Raw genomic sequence first — 23,445 nt, 5'->3', positions numbered from 1 at the left:
ATTATTACATATCACATATCCTCCAAGAGGCCTTCCCTGGTTAGGCCCTCCTTTCCCCGACTCTCTCCCATTTGCATTGTCTAAGCATTTGGATCTGAGACCTTCGGACATTTGATATTCACTCCACTCCCAGCCCCAAAACGTTAAATTATAGATTACAAATGATCTATTAATATTAATGTCTCAGTCCCTTTCATAGACTGTAAACTCGTTATGGGCAGGTGCTGTGTCTATGCTGTCTATTGTGTCTGAAGTATTGTACTATCCCAAGCACTTAAGACAGTGTGCTGCATACTGTAAGCACTCAATAAATACTAGTGATGATGATGATGATGATGGTTCTGGGGGCTTCTTTCCTGACCTGTCCTGGGTCAGTCGGGCCAGGAAAGACTCACACATCGGCAGCAATTCTTCCACAAATTTTGCAATATCGGTACAATACTTACTCTTGGGAAATTCAGTGTGAGGTTGAGGTGACGGGCTGGAAAATTCAGCAAAACAAAACAATAACAACTATCCCTTATGCTTGACTTAACCACATCACACAGTTTCTGAATTTTCTCAGTTGTCTCAATGCTTTAACCACAAAGACTAGGACTCTATTATGAGAGAACTTGCAATATAATTTGGACATTATCATGAATACAATGGAAACTATTTCGCAGTTAGGATCAGAGCACTCAATCGTACAGCATGAAAAGAGCTAGGGCCCCCTGTGCATCACGCAATGAGTTTTGCATGGCATTTTGAATCCCCCCAGCAGAGAACAAAGCAGTCGGTCAAATATCTTTTACCCACCTCTGGGGCAGGGACTATCAACTCTGTTATATTTTATGCTCCCAAGTGCTCTGCACACAATAAGCACTCAATAAATGCAATTGATTTATTATTATTACCATTATTATTGTACTTGTTAAGAGCTTACTATGTTCCAGGCACTGTTCTAAACACTGGGGTATATACAAGCTAATCAATCGTCCAAAGTGGGGCAGGATCTCCCACCCATGACTCACACAGCATCAATATGTAAAAGGTGTCATTTATACAGAAATAAGCACTGTTTATATAGAAATCACAAACCAAAAGTGCCCAAAAGCAGAACCATGAATTTTTGTCACACCTTCGGCATTTAATGTTTTATTTCTTGCCTCTCCCTTATATCGGCCAATGAACCAGTGCAGGGAGTATCATGTGTTTCCAAAAAAAGTAATTTGAATACAATTCTAATATATTAGAGCTAAATGACTAGAGTTATAGATTTTATTTCGGTCATTTGACCAGACCTTATATTGGCCAATGAACCACTGCAGGGAGTATCATGTGTTTCCAAAAAAGTAATTTGAATACAATTCTAATACATTAGAGCTAAATGACTAGAGTTATAGATTTTATTTCGGTCATTTGACCACAGCAAAAGACGGTGTGACTGCTTTTTGTTTTTTGCAAATTTTACTCATGGGGTACACGAGTCTAATCTTGAGAGGCTGAGGGCTTGGTTCATCATTAGGTGCCCAAACTTCAAATGGAATCCCCTTTAAATAGCTCTTGTAATGGGAGGAGAAAAAAATATGGCCAACTATTCAACTGAAGGACAGACACTTCAGAAGGGTGAATCCGGTGAGTTATGTAGAGGAGTCTCCAGCTGATGATGAAGCTGCTGAACCATCAGTTGGGCACTCAATAGAACTATTTCCAAAGAGATCTTGGGATTTTTGAGAGCAAACTCTTGAGCCACTGCTGTAGGGAGAGATTGGATATTGGATATAGGGAGGGATTAGGTCCGCGTGGCCCCCGCTGCTCCCGGAAGGATCCTCTCCTCAGAGCGCCCCCACAGACGCTCGGGACTCCATTCCCGAGAGGCCCGTCTGCCATCACACCGCGTGACCCCCGCTGCTCCTGGAAGGATCTTCTCCTCAGAGCGCCGCCATAGAAGCCGGGACTCCGTTCCCGAGAGGCCCGCACGCCATCACACCGCGTGGCCCCCGCTGCTCCCGGAAGGCTCCTCTCCTCCGAGCGCTGCCATAGACGCCCCTTGCTTCCACCCCCACCCACTTAAGAGACCTTCCTTATAGTGCCCCCGCAATCCCCCTTCCCAGTCCGGTCCTGACTGACTCCCCCCCCCCTCCACCCCGGGAAAAAGGTCCTTGTTATCACCAAGTTACATTAACGACAACCTCATTCGCACCTACTCAGCCTTCCTGTCCCGCCATCGACCCCCAGCCCACGTCCTTCCCCGGGCCTGGAATGCCCTCCCTCTGCCCATCCGCCAAGCTATCTCTCTTCCTCCCTTCAGGGCCCTACTGAGAGCTCATCTCCTCCAGGACGCCTTCCCAGACTGAGCCCCTTCCTTCCTCTCCCCCTCGTCCCCCTCTCCATCCACCCATTTTACCTCCTTCCCTTCCCCACAGCACCTGTATATATGTATATATGTTTGTACATATTTGTTACTCTATTTATTTATTTATTTATTTTACTTGTACATATCTATTCTATTTATTTTATTTTGTTAGTATGTTTGGTTTTGTTCTCTGTCTCCCCCTTCTAGACTGTGAGCCCACTGTTGGGTAGGGACTGTCTCTATATGTTGCCAGCTTGTACTTCCCAAGCGCTTAGTACAGTGCTCTGCACACAGTAAGTGCTCAATAAATACGATTGAATGAATGAATGAATAAAATCCACTAGATCTGGCTTTGAAGATATTTAATTTTTTTCCCAATGGCAGCTTCTAGACAAATAAGGATCTCGTAATTTGTTTTCCAAATCTCAGTTAGATTCCCACCAAGAAACTGGAAAGGAGGGACTGGGAAGTGCCCCTAGGCTGGTATCAGGAGGGGGCAGCTGGAATTCTTTTCTTTCTCGATTATATCTTGGGTTTTCCCAGGCCTTGTTGAAGGACCCCATCAATTTAGCCAGGCCAGCAGCGTGGACTAGGAGAAAGACCATAGGGCTGGGAGTCAAAAAACTTGAGTTCTACTCATCGCTCTGTCACTTGCCTGTTGTAAGACCTTGAGCAAATCACTTAACTTCTCTGTGCCCTAGTTTCCTCAACTCTAAAATGGAGATTAAATACCTGTTCTCGTTTCTTTTTAAACTTTAAGCTCCATTTGGCACAAGATCTTGTCTGACTATTATCTTGTATCTACCCCAGTGCTTAGTACAAAAATGCACTTTACAAGTACTATTGTTATTCTTCTTCCTGTTGATCATGTAATCAGCCTGTCATCTAATATGAGCACTCTAACTGAGATAATCTGTACTTTTTTTACCTTCAACAAAGAAATTTTTTTCCATTCCTATTTCACTGAAAGAAATTAAAATAAAGCACTTGGTTCTTAGTTATCTAAGTCTTCATCCCCATTTTACATATGAGGCAGCTGAGGCACAGAGAAGTTAAGTGGCTTGCCCAAGGTTATATTGCAGACAAGTGGCAGAGCAGGGATTAGAACCCATGTTCTCTGTCTTCCAAGCCCCTGCTCTTTCCATTGTCACACTGTGTGTGTGTGTGTGTGTGTGTGTGTGTGTGTGTGTGTGTGTGTGTGTGTGTGTACATATACATCTTTAGTAAAGTCCACAGTATTTGATGGAAGGCAACTTAATTGGATTGGTCAATATGAATTATAAGTGCTGCTGATAAAACTGGCAGGATTTGGGACACGTCAATCAAATTCTTTGAATCTCAGTGTTCTCACCTGCCAAAATGGGAGAAGTAATGCTTATCCTTCCTTTACTTCTCAGCCCTTTTAGGTTTACTAATAGTGCAAATAGTTGAAGATTATAGTACATATTGATATGGTATTTATAACTCTCATTCTCTTTGCAGGTAAACCAGGTCTCATTGCTGCACCCAAAACTTCCCTTACCCTGAAGAGATGGAAAATTGAAACAAAGTGACTGAATTCATTTTATTGGGTCTCACACAGAACCCTGATAAGCTGAAGTTATTCTTTGTTGTGTTTCTCAGTGTCTACATTGCAACTCTGGTGGGGAATCTGCTCACTGTGGCAACAATAACCTCCAGCTCGACTCTGGGGTCCTCTATGTATTTCTTCCTCACCTACCTGTCCTTAATCGATGCCTGCTACTCCACTTCCATCACCCCCAAAATGCTCGTTGATCCGCTGTGAGGAAAGCCATCTCCTTCAACCGATGTATGGCTCAACTCTTTATAATAATGATAATATTGATGGCATTTATTAAGCGCTTACTATGTAAAAAGCATTGTTCTAAGTGCTGGACGGATACAAGGTGTTGAGGTGTCCGTCGTGGGGTTTACAGTCTTAATCCCCATTTTATAGATGAGGTAACTGAGGCCCAGAGAAGTTACGTGACTTGCCCAAAGTCACACAGATGACAAGTGGTGGAGCCGGGATTTGAAACCATAACCTCTGACTCCAAAGCCCATGATCTTTCCACTGAGTCACACTGCTTCTGCTTTATCGAACATTTGTGTGCCGGGTTTGAGATCGTCCTTCTCTTGGCCATGGCTTATGACCGGTATGAGGCCACCTGTAACCCACTGCACTACATAGCCATTATGAGGCAGGTTGTGTGCAGTCTGTTGATGGGGGTGGCTTGGGGTGGGGCCTTTCTTCACGCAATCCTGGAGATTCTCTTCATGTCACCTTTACCACACTGTGGTCCCAATAAGATTGATCACTTCATGTGCGACCTGTTCCCTTTGCTGATACTCACCTGCACCGATACCCACATCTTTCGTCTGCTAGCCGTGGCCAACAGCAGGGCAGTGTGCACATTGAGTTTCTTCCTTTTTGTCGTTTCTTATGTTGTCATCTTCAGCTCCCTGAAAACTCGGAGTTCTGCAAGAAGAGGCAAAGGCTTTTCCATTTGGGTCTCCCACATCATTGTTTTGATTTTTCTTCTTTTTCCCATGCATTTTAACTTTCCTGAGGTCCATGACTACCTTCTTAATAGATAGGTCAGTGGCTGTATTTTTTACAAGCATCACCCGTATATTAAGCCCCATAGTTTACACCGTGAGGAAACACCGTGAGGAAAGCAGAGGTGAAAAATGCCACGAGGATGTTATGGAGCCCTAAAGCGACTTCAGGTTGCAAATAGATGGCCTGGGTGACAATGATTGTACTTATTCAAGTTGGAAAATTTCTGTTGGTATTTTTATGAAAATGGCAAATATTGCTCAATTCTAATTTGCCTTTTGGTGCTAATAAATTTGGGTCTGCAGTGGTTCCCAGAATCAGAGCACCAGGGGTCTTCTTGGGTCTGTTTCGGCGAGAAGCAGTGAGGCTTAGTGGAAAGAGCATGGGCTTGGGAGTCAGAAGTCATGAGTTCTAAGCCTGGCTCTGTTAATTATCAGCTGTGTGACTTTGGGCAAGTCACTTGACTTCTCTGTGTCTCAGTTACCTCATCTGTAAAATGGGGGTTAAGACTGTGAGCCCTATATGGGACAATATGATTACCTTGTATCTACCCCAGCACTTAGAACAGTGCTTGGTGCATAGTGAGTGCTTAACAGATACTATTATTATTAGTATTATCATGCTGTTTGCTAGTAAATCCCTTAGCATCACTACTCTTCCCAAAAAGCTGAACTAAAATCAGATCTCCTCCACATCTCTTCCCTAACCAAGCTCTCTTTTCTGCTACTCTCTCTCCCTTCTATATCCCCCATGCACTTGGATCTATACCTTTTTAACACTTGATATTCACCTCACCCTCTGATCCACAGCACTCATGTATATATCCGTAATTTAATTTCACGTCCACCTCCTCATCTAGACTGTAAGTTCCTTGTGGGTAAGGAGTCTCACTTCCATGTTGTACTCCCACAGATGCTTAGCACAATGGTTTGCACACAGAAAGTGTTCAATGAATGCTATTGATTGATACCAAGCAACACCAGATAGCAAAGATGACTACCTGCCACAGAAAGAATATCCATGCATTGACTGATCAGTCAATAGCATTTATTGAATGTCTACTGTGTGCAGATCACTGCACTAAACACTTGGGGGAGGAAGGTTAAATTCATGAAAGTAAATTACAGGTATGAGAAAGAGGAAAAGAGGTATAGGTACATGAGTTAATGCTTAAATAATAAGGCATGTATATATAAGTACAATGAGAAATTGAGATAAAGTGCTAAAGTGGACCAGGAGTACTGAAATGGCTTTTGGGAGGGGAGAGAGCCCATGCTCAATCCATGCTGCTCAATCCATGCTGCTGTCCTTTTGTACTTCGTCATCCTCTATGATAGCCTCTTACTGGGAAGGGATTTGTCATCCCTCCTCCCATCTACACTGTCCAATTTCTTAGTGCGGGGTCCATGAGAACTATGTCTCGCCCACATCTCCAACTATGCAAGTCCAGAACACAACTCGTTTTCTTCCCATTCACACCCAGACCTGGCAATTGTTTTCTTCATTTCTTTCTTCGGTTTTTCTTCTACAGGTATTCTTTCTTAAGTGCTTGCTATGTGTTTGGGCTTGTTATTTCTTCTTAAGCACTTGCAATGTGCCAGATAGTGTACGAAGCACTAAGGCGGATTCAAACTAATCTCTTTGGACACAGTCTTGTCCCACGTGGGACTCACTGTCCTCACCTTCGTTTTTATAGAAGAGGTAACAGAGGCACCCAGAATTCATTCATTTATTCATTCATTCATTCAAACGAATTGATCGAGGGCTTACTGTATGCATAGCACTGTCCTCAGCGTTTGGGAGAGTAACCTATAACAATAAACAGACGCTTTCCATGCCTATAGTGAGCTTATAGTCTAGAGGGAGAGACAGAGGTTACTGTATAGAAATAGATAAAGAAAAGAACAAATGAATAAATCAGTAAATTAAAGGAGGTGAAATATCCACAGGGACACCTTGTCAAAAGCCGGTCTTAGAACTCTACCCACTTAGAGCTCTATTTCCCATCACTGTAGAGCATGCTACTTTTCTTCCTGTCCCACAAGCCTGATTCTTTGGGGGAGTGTTTGACTCAGTCAGTCGATCGCACAATCGTGTTGATTGAGTGCATTCTGCATATATACCTCTGTCTGAAGCCCTTGGGACAGGTCAACACGACAATATAACAGACCCATTCCCTGGCCAAAAGGAGCATTCAGTTTCCAGGGAAAGAGGCACACACTTATAGGAATAATTGGATTACTGGCAGAGACCGAAGTGCTGGGGGGCTGGGGTTTGTGAGAAGGGGCTTAACAGTCCTCAGTGCACCCATAGCTCCGCGCAACTCGGCCATTTGCCGAGCTGAATATCGACCTTAGGCTCCTTCTGCCTGCCTCCGATGCAACGGACACGAGCCCAGTCGATGGGCACGACGGGACTGGTTTTTCGGTAGGTGGAGGCGAAAGTTGTCCAGAGAGAGGGAAAGACTACAACTCCCAGAAATCTTTGGGCTTCGAACCTCCACTGAAACCCCTATGACAGGGTCTGAATGGCTGGGTGGGTGCCTGGGCTGGGCTACATGAGAACCCGATGGAGAGGGCAGGGACTAATGAGAGTTCGGTCCTGTGCGAGAATCTTGGGGAGGGCCAAGGGCAGCTGCCTGAATCAGGCCACTGAAAGGATGATGTACAATCCCGCCCGTGTAAATGTTTTCTTCCTTGCTTTCTTTGTTTTTTCTTCTGCTGCTATTTTCATTCATTCATTCATTCAATCGTATTTCTTGAGTGCTTACTGTGTTCTGATCACTGTACTAAATGCTTGGAAAGTACAATTCGGCAAAAGATAGAGACAATCCCTACCCAACAATGGGCTCACAGTCTAGAAGATGGAGAAAGACAACAAAACAAAACAAGTAGACAGGCATCAACAGCATCAAAATAGAAAAATAGAAATATATACATATATATATATACACATATATACATCATTAATGAAATAAGTAGCATAATAAGTGTGTACATTCATTCATTTACTCAATAAATACGATAGAATGAATGAATGAATACATACAAACACAATTGCTTTGGGTGGGGAAGGGGGTAGACCAGAGGGAGGGAGTGGGTGCGATGGGGAGGGGAGGAGGAGTGGAGGAAAAAAGGGGAATCAGTCTGGAAAGGCATCCTGGAAGAGGTGAGTTCTCAGTAGGGCTTTGAATGGGGGGAAGAGGCCTAGTTTGGTGGATGTGAGTACAGAGGGCATTCCAGACCAGAGGTAGGACATGGGCCAGGGGTTAATGGAAGGACAGGTGAGGACGAGGCACAGTGAGGAGGTTAGCAGCAGAGGAGTGGAGTGTGTGGGCTGGGCTGTAGAAGGAGAGAAGGGAGGTGAGGTAGGACAGGGCAAGGTGATGGAGAGCTTTGAAGCCAATAGGAGTTTTTGCTTCATGCGAAGGTTGATAGGCAACCCTGGAATTTTTTGAGTGGTGGGGTGGGGGTGGGGGATTGACATGTGCAAAGAGTATCTGTAGAAAGATAATCCGGACAGCAGAGTGGAGTATAGACTGAAGCAAGGAGAGACAGGAGGATGGGAAATCAGAAAAGATGCTGATGTAGTAATCCAGTCGGAATATGATGAGAAATTTTACCAACAAGGTAGTGGTTTGGATGGAGAGGAAAGGGTGGATCTTGGCGATGTTGTGCAGGTGAGACTGGCAGGTTTTGGTGACAGATTGGATCTGTGGGGTGAATGAGAGAGTGGAGTCAAGAATGACACCAAGGTTGAGGGATTTTGAGACGGGAAGGATGGGTAGGGATGGTCTCTGTATGTTGCTAACTTGTACTTCCCAAGCGCTTAGTACAGTGCTCTGCACACAGTAAGCGCTCAATAAATGCGATTGAATGAATGAATGAATAGTGCCATCCGCAGTGACGGGAAAGTCAGGGAGAGGACAGGGTTTGGGAGGGAAGATAAGGAGCTCAGTCTTAGACATGTTGAGTTTTAGGTGGCGGGCAGACATCCAGGTGAAGATGTCATGAAGGCAGGAGGGGATACGAGCCTGAAGGAGGGAGAGAAAACTTGGGAGGAGATGTAGGTTTGGGTGTCATCTGGGTAGAGATGATAGTTGAAGCCATGGGAGGGAATGAGTTCACCAAGGGAATGATTATAGATGGAGAACAGAGGGGACCAAGAACTGACCCTTGAGGAACCCCTATAGTTAGGGAATGGGATGGGGAGGAGGATCCCGTGAAGGAGACTGAGAATGAACAGCCAGAGTGATAAGGGAAGAACAAGAAGAGGACAGAATCCGTGAAGTCTACGTTGGATAGAGTGTTGACGAGAAGGCGATGGTCGACAGTGTCAAAGGCAGCTGAGAAGTCGAGGAGGATTAGGATAGAGTAGGAGCCATTTGGATTTGGAAAGAAGGAAGTCATTGGTAACCTTTGAGAGGGCAGTTTCGGTGGAGTGGAGGGGACAGAAGTCAGATCGGAGGGGTCCAGGAGAGAGTAGGAAATTGGGGAATTTGAGGCAACGAGTGTACACGAATCGCTCTAGGAATTTGGAAAGGAACGGTAGGAGGGAGATAGGGCTATATCTGCAGGAGGCAGTGGGGTCAAGAGACGGTTTTTTTTAGAATGGGCAAGACGTTGGCATGTTTGAAGGCAGAGGGGAAGAAGCCATTGGAGAGTGAGCAGTTGAAGATGGAAGTTCAGGGGAGGAGGGAAGAGGTGAAGGATTTTATATAATAATAATAATAATAATAATAATAATGGCATTTATTAAGCGCTTACTATGTGCAAAGCACTGTTCTAAGCGCTGGAGAGGTTACAAGGTGATCAGGTTGTCCCACAGGGGGCTCACAGTATTCATCCCCATTTTACAGATGAGGGAACTGAGGCCCAGAGAAGTTAAGTGACTTACCCAAAGTCACACAGCTGACAAGTGGTGGATCCGGGATTTGAACCCATGACGTCTGATTCCAAAGCCCGGGCTCTTCTCCACTGACCCACGCTGCTTCTATTATATAGCAAGAAGGAATGGGGTCAGAAGCATAGGTGGAGGGGGAGGCACTTGGGAGTAGGGAGGAGATCTCTGAAGATAATGCTGGGAAGGATGGGAAAATACAAGAGGGGTCCGAGAGCAGGGGGGGTTGGAGAAGGGGGAGGGGTGACTTTGGGGAGCTCAGACCTGATGGTGTTAACTTTCCCAATGAAGAAGGTGGCCAGATCGTTGTGGGTGAGGGATGGAGGAGGGGGAGGAACAGGCGGCCTGAGGAGGGAGTTAAATGTCCGGAGCAGCTGACGGGGGTAACGGGAATGGGTGTCAATAAGGGAAGAAAAATAGCTTTGCTTGGCAGAGGAGAGGGCAGAGGTAAGGCAGGAAAGGATAAATTTAAAGTGAACAAGATTGGCCTGGTGTTTAGACTTTCTCCAGGAACGTTCAGCAGCTCGAGCATAAGAGCGAAGGAGGCAGACAATGGCAATGATCAGGCAATGACGATGATCTAGAGCTGTGGTTTAGTGGTGCGAGAACAACAAAGGGATAGGGGAGCGAGTGAGTTGAGTTGAATAGAGAGGGTGCACTTGAGCGCATCAGTCTGGTCATTAAGATTAGGTAGAGTGGATAGGGAGGCATGATGATGTGTGATGCGCTGAGATGGTTGTTGTTTAGAGAGTGGAGGTGTCTGTGGGGAAGTAGAGAAGAAGCGTGGCTCAGTAGAACGAGCACAGGTTTTGGAGTCAGAAGTCATGGGTTCAAACCCCGGCTCTGCCAATTTTCAGCTGTGTGACTTTGGGCAAGTCACGTAACTTCTCTGTGCCTCAGTAAAATGTGGATTAAGACTGTGAGACTCCCGTGGGACAACCTGATCACCTTGTAACTTCCTCAGCGCTTAGAATAGTGTTTGCATATAGTAAGCGCTTAATAAATGCCTTATTATTATTGTTATTAATACAGATTTAAAGGGATGAGGAGTGTGAGAGAGAAGGCAGATGAGAAGGTTGTTGTCAGAAAAGGATTTCAGATTTGGACAGGGTGGAGATAGTGCAGCCCTAAGAGATGATGAGATCGAAGGTGTGACCATATTGGTGATTGGGCAAGGTGGGGTGGAGCAGGAGGTTGGTGGAGTCAAGGAGTGATAGAAGGCTGGACGCAGAGGAGTCACCGGGTATATCCATGTGGATGTTGAAGTCTCTGAGAATCAGAGTGGGCATGGAAAAAGAGAGAAGAAAGGTGAGAAAGGGGTCAAAAGGTTAAATACGTTGGAGGTGGGACCAGGGGGTAGGCAGATGATGGCTACAAGAATCTGGAGGAGGTGGTAGAGGCGGATAATATGGGCTTCAAAGGAGTGGAAGGAAAGGGGAAGGGATAAGAGGGATGGTGAGAAAACGGCATTGGGGTGTGAGAAGGAAACCGACACCTCGTCCTCTCCCTGTGAGCCTGGGAGAGTGGGAGAAGAAGATGTTTCCGCTGGAGAGAGCAGCAGAAGAGACCATGTCATACGGGGTGAGCCAGATCACAGTAATGGCGAGGAGCAGGAGAGAGCGGGAAAGGAACAGGTCAAGGAGGAAATGGAGCTTTCCTTTAATACCTTTAATGGAGCGGGGGTTCTATAGGCCACACGTGGCAGCAGCTCTGGAGGTAGGGGAGAGAGGGGGAAGGGTGTCGGGGTGGGGAGGATTTGGACTGAAAAGAGTTGGCAGGGTCCTGGGTCGGGAGAGGGGGATGAGAGGTGATGATGAGAAAGGAGAATAGGGATTGGATGGAGGCGGGGAGTAGGGCGAGAAGGGAAGGTGTTGGAAGGGTGGGGCTTGGTGGGGACTGCGCAAAGGGAGGTGGATGAGGGTTGACACTGGTACACAAGGGTTCTAGGTAGGGGGCGGGGAATGATCTCCCATGCTCGTGTCTCTCCCCTCTTCAATCCATACATCATGCTGCAGCCCGGATTGTCTGTGTCCAGCAACGCTCTGGGCATGTTACTCCCCTCCTCAAAAATCTCCAGTGGCTACCAATCAATCTGCGCATTAGGCAGAAACTCTTCCCCCTCGGCTTCAAGGATCTCCATCACCTCGCCCCCTCCTACCTCACCTCTGTTCTCTCCTTCTACAGCCCAGCCCACATCCTCCACTCCCCTGCCGCTAATGTCCTCACCGTGCCTCGTTCTCGCCTGTCCCGCCATCGACCCCCGGCCCACATCATCCCCCGGGCCTGGAATGCCCTCCCTCTGCCCATCCGCCAAGATAGCTCTCTTCCTCCCTTCAAGGCCCTACTGAGAGCTCACCTCCTCCAGGATGCCTTCCCAGACTGAGCCCCTTCCTTCCTCTCCCCCTCTTCCCCCTCTCCATCCCCCCGTCTTACCTCCTTCCCTTCTCCACAGCACCTGCATATATGTACATATGTTTGTACATATTTGTTACTCTATTTATTTATTTATTTATTTTACTTGTACATATCTATTCTATTTATTTTATTTTGTTATCATGTTTGGTTTTGTTCTCTGTCTCCCCCTTCTGGACTGTGAGCCCACTGTTGGGAAGGGACTGTCTCTATATGTTGCCAACTTGTGCTTCCCAAGCGCTTAGTACAGTGCTCTGCACACAGTAAGTGCTCAATAAATATGATTGATTGATTGATTGAGTAGGGGTGGTAGCCGAGCAAAGGGAGGGAAAGAGCTGGGTGGGGAAGGGGAAGGGGAAGGTGAGGACTGGGAAGGGCAGATGGGAGCTGGGGAATCGAAAGGTCATGGTGAGGTTAGCGAGGTAAGTGACAGCACTAAGAGCAGTTAACTATTAACATGGAATAGCAACAATAACACAAGCAGATGATGCCCAGAATACAAGGTTTGAATTGTCCATAGGCAATTCACATCAAAATGACTAATGGAAAGGACAGTCCAGGGGCTCTTTGCTGAGTTGTCTCTGAGGCGGTGGAGGATGGAGTTCTGTGGATGGCAGTTCTGGAAAAGGGTGAAACTGTTATAGGGGATATGGGCGAGGAAACTCCTGGGGAGAGGAGTAAATAACCAAATAAAATGGATGGGCTGAGAAGGTGTGAATGCAGGTAGTTGCTGAAAGTAACAGAGTGAGAACAGGAGCATTGTTACCCAGGGAGAGGGACGGGGGGAATCAGTCACATACGGTTTGAACACAGGGAAGGAGGGAGTGGGGACTCCAAAAAGATGGTCGCGTTTTGGGAAGGGGGGAAGCTGGGCAATACAATGTTTCACGGCCCTGGTTGACTACCTGGACGGACTAAAGATCGCTTCGAGGGGTGATTCTAGTGATCATGAGAGTTGGATGGTCAGCAGGGAGATCAACTCTCGAGGGTCATCTGGGGGATACACGAGTTTCTGCCGGCCGTGGGCACGCGGCGGGAGGGGCGGGCAGGAGGGAGGGCCTTGGTGTCCTCGGGCAGAGATGCAGGTGTCTGGAGGGGAATGACCATGAGTCCGGTCATGGGTCATTCATGCCCGATGGCGGGCTTCTCGTCTGGAGGGGAAAGATCCTACTGGAAACAGGAACGCTCGGGGTTTCTTCATAAACACTTGCTAGTTGCCAGATACTGTACTAAGCGCTGGGGTAGATTTATTCTAATCTTGTTGTACACAGTCCTGTTCCACCTGGGACTCACATGAGATAACCGAGGCCCCCAGAATTCATTTATTTCTTTATTCATTCATTCATTCTTTCAATTGTATTGATTGAGCGTTTATTGCATGCAAAGCACTGTCCTCATCTCTTGGGAGAGTAAACTATAACAATAAACAGACACTGACCCTGACTACAGTGAGCTCACAGTCTAGAGGGAGAGAGAGAGAGGTTACTATACAGAAACAGATGCAGAAAGAAAGAAAAAAATGAATAAATCAGTAAATTACAGAGAGGTGACATATATATGGGGTAACTTTATGCAAAGCCATCCTTAGAGCCCTATCCACTAGATCAAGCTGCTTTCCTTTCCCATCACTGTAGATCATACCATGTTTCTTTGTGTCCCACAAGCCGGATCCTTTGGAGGGGTGTTTGACTCAATTATTCAGTCGATCGTTCAATCGTGTTGATTGAGTGCATTCTGTGGGTAGACTTCTGTCCTAAGCCCTTGGGCAGTGAAACAAAACAATATAAACAGACATATTCCCTGGCCACAGGGAGCATTCAGTCTCCAGGGAGAGGGAGACACCTACAGGAACAATTGGATTACTGGCAGAGACCGAAGTGCTGGGAGGCTGGGGTATGTGACGAGGAGCTCAGCGGCCTTCAGCGCCGCCACAGCTCTGCGCAACGCGGCCACTTGCCAGACTGAATATCGGCCTCAGGCGCCTTCTGCGCGGCTCTGCTGCAATGAACGCGAGCCCAGTCGAGGGGCACGACGGGACTGGTATTTCGGTAGGCGGAGGCGAAAGCTGTCAATCAGTCAATCAATCGTATTTATTGAGTGTTTACTGTGTGCAGAGCACTGTACTAAGCTCTTGGGAAGTACAAGTCGGCAGCACATAGAGACAGTCCCTACCCAACAGCGGGCTCACAGTTTAGAAGGGGTTGACAGAGAACAAAACCAAACATACTAACGTAATAAAATAAATAGAATAGATATGTACAAGTAAGATAAATAAATAAATAGAGTAATAAATATGTACAAACATATATACATATATATATATATAGGTGCTGTGGGGAAGGGAAGGAGGTAAGATGGGGGGATGGAGAGGGGGGATGGGGGGGATGGGGGGGGAGAGAGAGAGAGGGAAAGACTACAACTCCCAGATGTTTTTGGGCCTCGAGCCTTCATGGAAACCCCTATGACAGGGTCTGAATGGCTGGGTGGGTGCCTGGGCTGGGCTACATGGGAACCCGATGGAGAGGGCGGGGACTAATGAGGGTTCGGTCCTGTGTGAGAATCATTGGAGGGCCAAGGGCAGCTGCCCTGACCAGCTCAGAGCGGGATCAGGCCGCTGAAGAAATGCTGTTAAACCCCACCCTTGTAAGAGGCCCGCCCTCCATACGTGGGGCCGCTCAGTGTTCTTACCGTTGTTGTGTGGTAAACTCTCCTGGGAGGCAATGGGATTAAAAGTGCCCGATTTGGAGAGAGTTTGGGGTCTCTATGTTCTCTAGGCTACACCTCACGGGCAGGGGTAGCTGGTATTTAACAAATACCCTAATTGCTATCATTCTCCATCGGAAAGCAGCCTGAACAACTGCCATACTTCATTCATTCAATCGTATTTATTGAGTGCTGACTGTGTGCAGAGCACTATACTAAGCGCTTCGAAAGTACAATTCAGCAAATGAGCTACAGTTGAGCAGCCCCCATAAACTCCATTCATTGAGCGCTGACTGTGTTCAGAGGACTGTACTAAGCGCTTGGAAAGTACAATTCAGAAATCGAGCTACAAATGAGGAGCCTTCATCAACTCCATTCACTGAGCGCTTACTGTGTGCATTCATTCATTCATTCAATCGTATTTATTGAGCACTTACTGTGTGCAGAGCACTGTACTAAGCGCTTGGGAAGTACAAGTTGGCAACATATAGAGACAGTCCCTACCCAACAGAGGCCTCACAGTCTAGAAGACTACAGTGCAGTACAGTACAGTGTAGAGCACTGTACTAAACATTTGGAAAGTACAATTCAGCAACACATTGGTTACTAGGGTCTGGGCTTAAACCTCCCCACCCCCACGCACATCATCTCCCTTAGGGGCAAACCTTTCATCCCACCAGTGGAATGCAGGCTGCTAAATGTGGCTTTTCTCCATTAAAACACAATAAGCACTTAATAAATACGATTGAATGAATGAATGAATGATCCCTAACCCTGGCCCTAGCAGTAACTCTATCTCTAATCCAAACCTAACCTTAACCTTAGCCTGAGTCCTAACCCTAACCCTAGGCCTAATACCAGCCCTAAACCTAATCCTAACTCTAACAATAAGCCTAACCTTATACATAACCCTAGCACTAGTGCTAACCCTTGCCCTAACACTGACCCTAACTTTAACCCTAACCCCAACCCTAACTATCACCTTAACCTTAAACCTAGCCCTGAGCCTAGCCTTAGACTTACCCCTAAACTTAACCCTATCCCTAGCCTTAGTGCTACCCCAGCTAGTGCGGGGGCTACCCCAACCAAAACTCAATCCCTAACATAAAATCTAACCTTCACCTTAACCCTAGACCTAGTGATGGATTGAATATGTGGGTTGAATGAGAGATTCTGTTGCATCTACAAAATGAGAGGGAAGTCAGGGGAAGGACAATGTTTGAGTGAAAAGATGATGTCTGCTAGAGGTGACAGTGGAATAACAAAGTAGACTGCAGAGAGGGAGAGAGATCAGAACTGGAGATGTAGATTTGGGAATCATCCGCATAGAGGTGATATTTGAAGCCATGGGAGCTAATGAGTTCTCCAAGGGAGTGGGTGTAGATGGAAAATAGAAGAGGACCCATAACTGCACCTAGAGGGACCCCCCAAAAAATTGGGGGGTGGGAGACAGAGGAGGAGCCCATGAAAGAGATTGAGAATGAGCAGCCAGAGAGCTAGGAGGAGAACCAGGAGAGGACAGTGTTAGTGAAGCTGAGGTTGGTTAATGTTTACCGAAGGGCAAGGTCGCCACTGTTGAAAGTAGCCGAGAGATCGAGGAGAGTTAGGATGGAGTAAAGGTCATTGGGTTTGGAAAAAAATGACATCACTGGTGACCTTTGAGAGGGCAATATCTGTGGAGTGAAGGGTATGGAACCTAGATTGGAAGGGGGTCAAGACAGAACTGGAGAAGAGGAATTTGAGATAGCGGATATAAACCACTCGCTCAAGGGTTTTGGAGAGGAATAGAAGGAAGGAGTTGGGGCAATAATTGGAGGAAGCTGTGGGGTCAAGATACTTTTTTTTTAGGATAGGAGAGACATGAATACTTTTGAAGGGAGTGGCAACGAAGCCACTAGAGAATGAACAGTTGAAGTTGGCAGTAAGGGAGGGAACAAGAGAAGGGGCAAGTGTTTTGAAAAGGTGTAAAGGGATGGGGTTATATGCCCAGGTGGAAGGGGTTGATTTTTAAAGAAGGCAGGAGACCTTTTGAGATGCTGTCGGGAAAGATGAGAGAGTTAAAGAAGGGTCAGGAGTCGGGAAGGACTGGGGAGGGGCAGGGAAGATTTAAGGCAGATCATTCTTAATGGTTTCAGTCATCTCATTTAAGTGGCCAGGTCTTTGGGGCGAGGGATGTGAGAGGCGGGGACCGAGGGTTTGAGGAGGGAGTTTAACATTTGGAATAACTGGTGAGGACAATGGACATGGGTGTCAATAAGGATGAAGAAGTAATTTTGCCAAGTAGAGGAGAGGGCAGAGTTAAAGCATGTAAGGACAAACGAAGTGGATGAGGTCAGTCGAATATCTAGATTTCCACCAGTTGCACTGTGTAACCTGTGCACAAGAATGAATGAGGAAGATTATGGAAGTTATCCAGGACTGTGAGTTAGTGGCACAAGATCGATCGACGGAGGGCTAGGGAAGCTATTGATTTGAGCAGAGAAGGTGGAGTTGAGAGCATCATTTTCATCATCAAGGCAAGGTAAAAGGTAACCTAAAGATCGATCACTATTTCTGCGATGTTTACCATTTCCTGGACCTGGCCTGCAAAGATACTCACTTAATTGGGTTTTTAATTCTGGCCAATTCTAGGATTGTTCTATTGATCTCATTCATGCTCTTGGTCTTCTCTTATGTCACCATTTTAACCATTCTGAGGACCCACTTTTCGGGGGAATGTCACAAAGCCCTCTCCACCTGCACTTCCCACATCACAGTGGTGACATCATTTTTTTTTTTTGCCTTGAATCCTCATTTACCTCTGGCCGGCCAAGACCTCCCCAAGGATACGGTGTTTGCTCTCTTTTACACCATTCTTGCTCCCATGTTCAACCCCCTCAACTACGCACTGAGAAACAGAGAGATGAAAATGACCATGAGAAAGGTGTGGTGTTGGAAGCCGGGTTTGCAGGGAAAATCAGGCAGATGAAATAAATATCCACATCTCCTTCACATCTTATTGCCTTGCTCTATCTACCAAGCTCTTCTCTGTACAATAACCCTGTTTCTTCTTTCATAAGCTTAGTGGAAACCTGAATTCTAACTGTTTATCAGACTGCAAACTTCCCTTCTTCTATCTTAATGTCTATACAGCCATCCATTACCCTATGTTATTTAGAATAAAATATTTTCAGGAACAGGAATAACTCCCAATCAATGATATGGAAAGCTATTATGGCCTTCGGTTGATGTTAAAATTAATTGTAAGCTTTTACGGAGTGGGAGTTATGTTTTTGATATGTGCTGTGCAGCGATGGCAGATGTGGGTTTTAGCAGAAATAGTTTCTATAAAATGCTTATGTACAAAGCAGGGTTCTCCGTGGGTTCTGCTCATACAACTGCCTCACTTTCTCCTTCCCGGTAGTTGAGGCACAGAGAGGGGTTTGAAAACTCTTTTCAAACATGGGGGAATGGCATTTTGGATTTGAAATGGGAACTAGTCATGCTTAGTGGAAAGGGAAGGAGTCTAGGAGTCATAGGACTTGAGTTCTGATCCTGCTCTGACATTTGCCTGCTGTGTGACATTGGGCAAGTCACTTATCTTCTTTCTGTGTGCCTTAGTTACCTCATCAGTAAAATGGAAATTGAGACTCTGAGTCCCATGTGGGACTTAGATTGTGTTCAGCCTGATTATCGTTTGTCTACACCAACACTTAGTACAGTGCTTGGCACACAGTAGGCACTTAAATAGTATTAAAAATAATCACCTTCACATCACTTGATCTATTGGTGCAGATCTTTTGCTAAGGGAATAATTCACTAGGTTGAGATCATTTAAAGGAGTTGGGGAAGTCTGGAATAGCTTGATGGAAGGGATTTATTTGAGGTCATGTTTTCATTTAAGGAAAGAGGTCAGAACTGTGATGTGAGGATTTCGGCCTTGAAAGAGAAAGAAGTTAAGAATAGGGAGGTGGCTGCTGATCAGTAGGAAAAAATGGTGAACCCTCTAAAATGGAAGAGAAATACTGAGAAAAGTAACTTTCAGAACACTAGAGACAATGTCCATGGAATTTGAACAATGTGATGCAGAAGTCAGAGGAACATTAAGGAACTATCTCCATGAGACTGTCCAGATATCTTTGTTACAGTTTTATGTTATAATGTGAAGCTAATTTTCCCCTCACTTGGCAGGTAAGCAATCAGAAGTGTACTACCTACAAGTTGATTTTTGGAAGCATGATGAGGGGTGTTAGTGTCAGTATTTGTTAAGTGTTTACTATGTGCTAGGCACTGTACTTAAGGACTGGGGTAGGTACAAGCTAATCTGGTTGGACACAGTCTGTGTCCCACGTGGGGCTAACAGGCTTGAGGCCCTTTTTAGGAATGAGGTAATTGAGACACAGAGAAGTTGAGTGTCTTCAAAAATGTCACCAAGCCGCATGTAGTGGTGACAGGATTAGAACCCAGGTCCTTCTGACTCTCAGTTCATTCGAAGCTGCGTGGTTTCGTGGAAAGAGCCCGGGCTTGGTAGTCAGAAGTCATGGGTTCTAATCCCGGCTCTGCTACATGTCCGCTGGGTGACCTTGGGCAAGTCACTTCCTTCTCTGGGCCTCAATGACTTCACCTGCAAAATGTGGACTAAGACTGTGAGCCCCACGTGGGACAACCTGATTATTTCGCATCTACTCCAGCGCTTAGAACAGTGCTTGGCACATAGTAAGCGCTTAGCAGATACCATCATCATCATTCATTCATTCAACTGTACTTATTGAGTACTTGATGTGGGCAGAGCACTTTATTAAGTCCTTGGGAAAGTACAATATAACAATAAACAGACACATTCCCTGTCCACATTGAATTTATAGTCAAGGGGATGGACACAGACATTAATATAAATAAATAAAAGATATGTACCTAAGTGCTGTGGGGTTGGGAACAGAGATAAACAAAGTGAGCAAGTCAGGGTGATGCAGAAGGGCGTGTGAGAAGAGGAAAGGGGGGCTTAGTCAGGGAAGACCTCTTGAAAGAGACGTGCCTTCAGTAAGGCTTTGAAGAGGGGGAGAGTGATTATCCGTTGGATTTGAGGTGGGAGGGTGTTACAGGCCAGAGGCAGGACTTGGGCGAGGGGTAGGCTGTGAGATAGATGAAATCGAGGTACAGTGAGAAGGTTAGCATTAGAGGAGTGAAGTGTGAAGGCTGGGTTGTAAGAGGAAAGTAGTGAGGTGAGGTAAGAGGTAGCAAGGTGATGGAGTACTTTAAAGCAAATGGTGAAAAGTTTTCCTTTGATGCGGGGGTGAATGAGCAACCCCTGGAGTTCTTTGAGGAGTTGGGAAACATGTTGGGAAAGTTTTCAGGACATGGGATGGGCTGGGATGGGCTGAATGGGGCGTGGCCGAGGGGAACTGGATCTGGCTGGACAGGTCAGAGCTGAGGAGAGCCCAACAGAGCGGTGCAGGCTCTGAGTGGGACTCTGCTTGGAGGCATCTTTGCACACCCTCATTCATGCAGTCAATGGAATGGCAGGGAATGTGCTTATAACAATAAGCAGTATAACAATACTGTACTATCCCAAACGCTTAGTACACTTCTAAGCATACAGTAAGCTCTCAATAAATATGACTGACTGAATGAATAAATTGAGCACTTACCGTGTGCAAGGCACTGTATTAAGTGGTTGGAAGTGTACAGTGCAACGGAATTGATAGACATCATGCCGGTTCGCAGCACATACAATCTAGAAGGATAGAAAGAAGTTAAAAACAAACAGAAAACAAGAAAACATGATATAGAGGGACAGGTAAAGTGTAAGGACATTAACATGAATCCTGTGGGGAGGACTATTTTAGTGTTTAACCAGTATAGACCCAAGTGCATTGATGCAAGTGGATCAAAGTTTGAGGGCTGGGATGTAGTAGATCAGTGAGGCGAGGTAGGAATAGGCAGCTGACAGTATGTATTAAAGCAGATGGGTAGGACTTTCTGTTTGATGGGGAGATGGATGAGCAATAATTGGCAGTTTTGGAGGAGTAGGGAGAAAGAGAGAAGTAGTGTGGCCTAATGGTTAGAGCAGGGACCTGGGAGTCAGAGGTTCCTGAATTCTAATCTCAGTTCTGCCACGTGGCTTCTGTGTAACTTGGGCAAGTCACTTCACTTACCTGTGCCTCAGTTACCTCATCTGTAAAAAGATGATTAAAACTCTGAGAACCATGTGGGACCTGGACTGTGTCCATCCCAAATACCTTGTATCTACCCCAGTGCTTAGTGCAGTGCCTGACACACAGTAAGTGCTTTTAACAAATACCACAATTTTTATTATTATGGACTGAAGGGACTGATCCATAGTTATCAGTCTATGAGGTGATAGGGGCCATTGAGAACGGGGAAATAGGGGCAGTGGACTTGGGCCTGAGGAGTGCCCACAGCCTCCTCCCCATCACAGTTTGTTCTGGCTCTGGCAGCAGAGGGGCCCGGAGGAGTAGGGCAGAGGATGGGAGACTCTCAAGTTATGGAAATTACTTAAGATCCGGTAAGCACTTCGGTACAGGAATAGTGGAAGGTATGTGAATCATGGAGGTGCATAAATTACATGAAGTACCTGAAGTGCTTATGAACGTAACTTATGTAAGCCTCTCCATTACCTAGGCGTTCCTGCTGATAGTTTAAATATCATTTTAACTGAAATTCTGACTCATTTCCCTGCAAATTTTTTAAACCCATATATGTGAATTGAGCAAAAGACTAATATTACATATATTATGTACACTGTGTGAAGAACGTGTGCTACCTAGAGTAGCACATGTAATATAAACTGCTGAAAATAGCAAAAGTGATTTTTTACTAGCTTCTCTTTAAGCAAGACTCCTTAGCTACATGATTTGTGCATTCTTTCATATTTTCACAACTACATCATGCTGTAGCCAACTGGTAGGATGAAATAAATGGAAGTTAAAGAATGTATGAACACTTACCCCTTATGCTGACTATTAAGATTATACATTTGCTTTCTGTAACTGGCTCATAAATCAATCTATAGTAATTATTGAGTGCTGACTGTATGCAGAGGACTATACTAAGCCCTTGAGTATCTTACAATCTATTGGAGGTGACTGGCTGAGAATAATTTCCAGTTGGATGAAAAAGAAAATGGAAAGATGGACAAATGAATCATTAAATTCTTGAGTAATAGTGCACATTAATCTCTGTGTGCCTAAAGGGTATAGATGGCCGTCAGTGCAAATGAACCGAGTAGGTAATTGAGAGGGTATAATCTGAGGAGAAGAAAATAAACAGCAAAGAGTTCAATTTTAGACAAAAATATGGGCAAAGTTATAGAACTGATAGCAGTGCCTATGAAGCTGTACTAAAGCTTGTTTACAACTTGAAGAAAGGTTCATGCGTTTGTTCCACCTCCACCTTTGATAAGGAAGATCTTCAGGGACTTTGGGAGCTAGCAGAGTCCCTGGACCTGTTTTGCTATAGCAGCTGGGTTTTCTAGGCAAAACTTTTCCCAAAGATAGTTCTACACCAAGAAGTTACTGGGTCAAGGGGGAAAACTTTGCAGTTGTGTTTCTTTCCTTTTTTCCCCCCTCTGAGCTCAGACATAGGTCGGTTAGGTTGCATGGCTCAGACAGCCCCAAGGTAATAAATTTGACTCTCAGGAAACCGGAGATGACTCCAGATTCAGAAACTCCAGTTTCTTGGAAACTGCCTCCATCCATTGTGAAGGTTGGACTTCCACTGAGATCTGAGTTCTGTCCTGATGCAACGCTGAAAAGCCTTTTGGGTCACAAGACTGTCAACAAAGATCCAAGCACACAGAAATGCATCATTGTGTGAAGATTAGCAAATGGGTAATTTTTTTTCTATTTTTATCCCATTAGCATTCTCTCGATCTCTCAGTACTCATCCTGCACGGACTTTCCTATGCAGGTAGTTCCCTTGTAATTTTAGTAAAAAGTGGAATCCAGATTGCCATGACCTAGGTTCAAATTGGCTGACTGTCTTTGGAAAGGTAAGCACGGATTGGAAATTTTGGTATCCATTTAAATCACAAGGTTAATCCCGAACTATTATGAGACAGATAAGACATTTTTTAACCAGCTGTTTCTCTTTAGGAAGAGCTCAAAGATAACTTCAAAAAATAAGCACTTCCATGTGATTTCGTGGTTCTAATCAGGTGGTCCTTAAAGGAATCCCATGACTGATGGGCTTCACTAGAGACAGGAAATCAGATTGTTGTAATTCTGAAAGCTTTTCATGTGACAGATAGGATCTCTAGAGGAATATATTTATTGTTGGTTACCGTGGCCCAGTGGGAAGATCATGGGACTGCTAGTGGGAGACCTGGAGTTCACAGACTCTGTCCTCTCCTGGTTCTCCTCTTATCTCTCCAGTCGTTCTTTCTCAGTCTCTTTTGCAGGCTTCTCCTCCCCCTCCCATCCCCTTACTGCGGGGGTTCCCCAAGGTTCAGTGCTTGGTCCCCTTCTGTTCCCGGTCTACGCGCACTCCCTTGGTGACCTCATTCGCTCCCACGGCTTCAACTATCATCTCCACG

The 23,445-nt window shown here is 45.6% G+C and overlaps 1 pseudogene; it reads left to right on the top strand.

The window, feature by feature from the left end:
* Window positions 1-3,869: 3,869 nt before the first annotated feature.
* On the top strand, window positions 3,870-5,079 carry LOC119921247 (annotated as a pseudogene).
* Window positions 5,080-23,445: the final 18,366 nt, after the last annotated feature.

The sequence above is a fragment of the Tachyglossus aculeatus genome (genome assembly GCF_015852505.1).
Source record: "Tachyglossus aculeatus isolate mTacAcu1 chromosome 12 unlocalized genomic scaffold, mTacAcu1.pri SUPER_6_unloc_2, whole genome shotgun sequence".
NCBI classification, from domain to species: domain Eukaryota; kingdom Metazoa; phylum Chordata; class Mammalia; order Monotremata; family Tachyglossidae; genus Tachyglossus; species Tachyglossus aculeatus.
This window is presented reverse-complemented; position numbering and strand designations above follow the sequence as displayed.